The sequence below is a fragment of the Artemia franciscana genome, chromosome 20 (assembly GCF_032884065.1).
Source record: "Artemia franciscana chromosome 20, ASM3288406v1, whole genome shotgun sequence".
Lineage (NCBI taxonomy): Eukaryota > Metazoa > Arthropoda > Branchiopoda > Anostraca > Artemiidae > Artemia > Artemia franciscana.
This window is the reverse complement of record NC_088882.1, coordinates 18430137-18435631: the sequence shown is the minus strand read 5'-3', so window position 1 is coordinate 18435631 and position 5495 is coordinate 18430137.

The following is a 5495-nucleotide window of genomic DNA, read 5'->3' as shown; positions in this document are numbered from 1 at the left end:
AAGTTGTCTGTCTGTCTGTGGATGGATCAGGTGACGTCACCTGAAAAAACTGGATCAGGTGACGTCAAAACTGAAAAAACTAAAAAAAGGCAAAAACTACAAAAAAAACTAAAAACTAATAAAAAATAAAAAAGCTAAAAAACTAAAAAAACTAAAAAAAGGCAAAAACTACAAAAAAAACTAAAAACTAATAAAAAAGCTAAAAAACTAAAAAAACTAAAAAAAGGAAAAAAACTACAAAAAAAACTAAAAACTAATAAAAAAAAATAAAAAAGCTAAAAAACTAAAAAAACTAAAAAAACTAAAAAAAGGTAAAAAACTAAAAAAACTAAAAACTAAAAAAAAACTAAAAAAAAGGATAAAACTGAAAAATAAGCTAAAATAAAGGTAAAAACCAATAAAAAACTAAAAAAAAACTTAAAAAACTAAAAAAAGGCAAAAACTACAAAAAAAACTAAAAACTAATAAAAAAAGTAAAAATATACAGACCGGTACACCGGGATACAAATGACGACCGGGACACAGGGAATATAAATGACGACCGGGACACAGGGACACAACTACAACGGGGACACCGGGGGAAACAGGGGGATATAAATGACGACCGGGACAAAAAAACTAAAAAGAAAAAAAAAACTAAAAACTAATAAAAAAACTAAAAAATCTAAAAATCTAAATAAGCTAAAAAAGAAAAAAAAAGGAAAAGAATAAAGGAGAAAAACAAAACTAAAAAACAAATTTATATACAGACCGGGACACCGGGATACAAATGACGACCGGGACACAGGGAATATAAATGACGACCGGGACACAGGGACACAACTACAACGGGGACACCGGGGGAAACAGGGGGATGTAAATGACGACCGGGACACCGGGACAGGGAATGGTCGATTAGCAATCACCATCAACAAAGCTCAAGGGCAATCATTAGAATCATGAGGTATAGATCTGAATACAGATTGTTTTCCCATGGACCATTATATGTTGCATGTTCAAGAGTCGGTAAACCTGACAATCTATTTATATGCAAAGACAATGGGGACAGCAAAGAATGTTGTATATTCGCAAGTTTTACGTAGTTAAAACCATATATATATATATATATATATATATATATATATATATATATATATATATATATATATATCTATCTATATTCACAGGTGGGACATAGGGACACAACTACAATGGCGCGTAACTATTATGGCGCGTAACGACTTACGCGCGCGGGGGGGGCTTGGGGGGGGCGCGAAGCGCCCCCACCAACTAGGTGTTGGGGTGGCGCGAAGCGCCACCCCAACAGCTAGTATATATATATATATATATATATATATATATATATATATATATCTATCAATCTTCTATATATATAAAAATAAGTTGTCTGTCTGTCTGTGGATCTGTGGATCAGGTGACGTCATGTTTCTGTGTCAACTGACGTCATGTTTTGACTGACGAAATTACAGACCGGGACATCGGGACACAAATGACGACCGGCACACCGGCACATAGGGAATCACCATCAACAAAGCACCGGGACACAAATGACGACCGGGACACAGGGAGTATAAATGACGACAGGACATAAGTAAAAAAAAATTAAAACTAAGAAAAAGTAAAAACTACAAAAAAAACTAAAAAGAAAAAAACTAAAATCTAATAAAAAACTAAAAAAGCTAAAAAGCTAAAAAAAACTAAAAAAGAAAATAAAATGAAAACGGAAAAAAAGGAAAATAAAGGAGAAAAACAAAACTTAAAAAAAGAAAAAAAACTAAAAAAAAAAGTAAAAAACTAAAACCTAAAAAAAGACCAATTCAAAAACGAATGTATATACAGACCGGGACACAAATGACGATCGGGACACCGGGACATGACGACCGGGACACAGGGACACAACTACAACAGGGACGCCGGGGGGCTCAGGGGGATATATAAATGACGATGGCGACACAGGGAATCGTCGATTAGCAATCACCATCAACAAAGCTCAAGGGCAATCATTAGAATCATGAGGTATAGATCTGAATACGGATTGTTTTCCCATGGACCATTATATGTTGCATGTTCAAGAGTCGTTAAACCTGACATTCTATTTATATGCACAGACAAGGGGACAGCAAAGAATGGCAAAACCCGAGGAAGCTGCTCAAAACGAATGTATTCACGCCGAAGTAGCTGAGTTGGTAAAGCGTTATGTTTCAGCTTCTAGGTCCGAGAGGCTCCAGGTTTGAACCTTGGCTTTAGCATTAATACAAAAGAAGAAAAAAAACTAAAAAAGGTAAAAACTACAAAAAAACTAAAAAGAAAATATATCTATATATATAAAAATAAGTTGTCTGTGTGTGGATCTGTGGATCAGGTGACGTCATTATTGTTCGCATATGACGTCTGAATTATTTCACACTAATACAAAAGAAGAAAAAAACTAAAAAAGGTAAAAACTACAAAAAAAAACTAAAAAGAAAAAAAAAAACTAAAAAAGCTAAAAAACTAAAAAAAACTAAAAAAAAGGTAAAAATCTAATAACTAAAAAAAAACTGAAAAAAATAAAAAAAGGCAAAAACTACAAAAAAATAAAAACTAATAAAAAAACTAAAAAAGCTAAAAAACTAAAAAAACTAAAAAAAACTAAAAACTAAAAAAGAAAAAAAACTAAAAAAAAGGAAAAAAACTGAAAAATAAAAGAGAAAAAGAAAACTAAAAAAATATGAATAAATATATATAAAAATAAGTTGTTTGTGGGTTATGTCTGTCTGTCTGTCTGTCGAGTGACGTCGTGTTTGTCCGCATATGACGTCTGAATTATTTCACACTAATACAAAAGAAGAAAAAAAACTAAAAAAGGTAAAAACTACAAAAAAAACTAAAAGAAAAAAACTAAAAAAGCTAAAAAACTAAAAAAAACTAAAAAAAGGTAAAAAACTAAAAACTAAAAAAAAACTGAAAAAACTAAAAAAAGGCAAAAACTAAAAAAAAAACTAAAAACTAATAAAAAAACTAAAAAAGCTAAAAAACTAAAAAAACTAAAAAAACTAAAAAAGGTAAAAAACAAAAAAAAAACTAAAAACTAAAAAAGAAAAAACTAAAAAAAAGGAAAAAACTGAAAAATAAGAGAAAAAGAAAACTAAAAAAATATTAATAAATATAAAAAATATAAATATAAATATAATATAAATCAGCAATCAACAAAGCACCGAGACACAAATGACGACCGGGACACAGGGAGTATAAATGACGACCAGGATAAATGACGACCAGGACATAAGTGAAAAAAAAAACTAAAAAAACTAAAAAAATGGTAAAAAACTACAAAAAAACTAAAAACTAATAAAAAAACTAAAAAATCTAAAAATCTAAATAAACTAAAAAAGAAAAAAAAGAAAAAAGGAAAAAAATAAAGGAGAAAAACAAAACTAAAAAACGAATGTATATACAGACCGGGACACCGGGATACAAATGACGACCGGGACACAGGGAATATAAATGACGACCGGGACACAGGGACACAACTACAATGGGGACGCGGGGGGGCATAGGGGGATATAAATGACGACCGGGACACCGGGACACAAGGAATATAAATGACGCCCGGGACACTCAAAGAGAAATCACAGACTGGAACACCGGGACACAAATGACGACCGGGACACAGGGACATAACTACAAAGGGGACGCCGGGGTGCACAGGGGAATATATAAATGACGATGGCGACTCAGGGAATGGTCGATTAGCAATCACCATCAACAAAGCTCAAGGGCAATCATTAGAATCATGAGGTATAGATCTGAATACGGATTGTTTTCCCATGGACCATTATATGTTGCATGTTCAAGAGTCGGTAAACCTGACAATCTATTTATATACACAGACAATGGGACAGCAAAGAATGTTGTGTATTCGCAAGTTTTACGTAGTTAAAAACATATAAATATAATATATATATATATATATATATATATATATATATATCTATCTATATTCACAGGTGGGACATAGGGACACAACTACAATGGCGCGTAACTAATATGGCGCGTAACGACTTATGCGCGCGGGGGGGCTTGGGGGGGGGCGCGAAGCGCCCCACCAACTAGGTGTTGGGGTGGCGCGAAGCGCCACCCCAACAGCTAGTATATATATTTATATATATCATCTTTTCCACAAAAATAATAATTTAGTGCTTCTGCTTAAAAACAGCAATCGAATTGATGCCTCCTGATACGCAACTATCAACAAAGTGGCAATTGTTGTGGTCGGTGATCAGTTCTTACCTCGAGATAATATTCTTTATAGGCGAAACAATCAGTTGACAAGAATTGCTTAAACTCATCGACGCTACGATGCCCTACAATATCCTGACGAATATAAATGACGCCCGGGAAACTCAAATAGAAATCACAGACTGGGACACCGGGACACAAATGACGACGGGGACACAGGGAATATAAATGACGACCCGGACACAGGGACACAACTACAACGGGGACGCCGGGGGGCACAGGGGGATATATAAATGACGACGGCAACAAAGGAAATGGTCGATTAGCAATCACCATCAACAAAGCTCAAGGGCAATCAATAGAATCATGAGGTATAGATCTGAATACGGATTGTTTTCCCATGGACCATTATGCGTTGCATGTTCAAGAGTCGGTAAACCTGACAATCTATTTATATGCACAGACAATGGGACAGCAAAGAATGTTGTATATTCGCAAGTTTTACGTAGTTAAAAACATATATCTATATATATAAAAATAAGTTGTCTGTCCGTTACGCTAGATTATATCTTCTATATATATAAAAGAAAACAAACTAGAATGTAAAAACTGGAAATTGCATAAATATTTCGAAATATTTTGACAATAGATAAAAGTAATTCGAAAAAGAAAAATGGTAAAAAACTAAATAAAAACTAAGAGAAAAAACTAAAAAAAAAATTAAAAATTAAAAAAATTAAAAAAAGAAAAAACCTAAAAAGAAAAAACGTAAAAAAATAAAAAAGATAAAAAACTAAAAAAAAACTAAAAAAGCTAAAAACTAAAAAAAGAAAAAACTAAAAAAAAAACTGGGAATTGCACAAATATTTCAATATATTTTGACAATAGATTAAAGTAATTCGAAAACCTTAAAACAGATACCCCAAATTTGAGGTTTAATTTAAATTGTTGGAGCTTTAGCATGCTTGGCACGTAAAGATTTTTCCAAGTGTCAATGTTAGAATGAACATTGAGAAATTGAAGAAAACAAATCAATAAAAAGAAGAAACTAAAAAAAGAAAAAACTAAAAAAGAAAAAAAAACTAAAGAAGAAACTGTATCTATATATATAAAAATCTATCTTCTATATATATAAAAATAAGTTGTCTGTCCGTTACGCCAGATTATATCTTAAATATATATAAAAATGAAACTAAACTGAAAAGCAAACTGAAACTAAAAATGTAGAAACTGGTAATTGCATAAATATTTCTATATATTTTGACAATAGATTA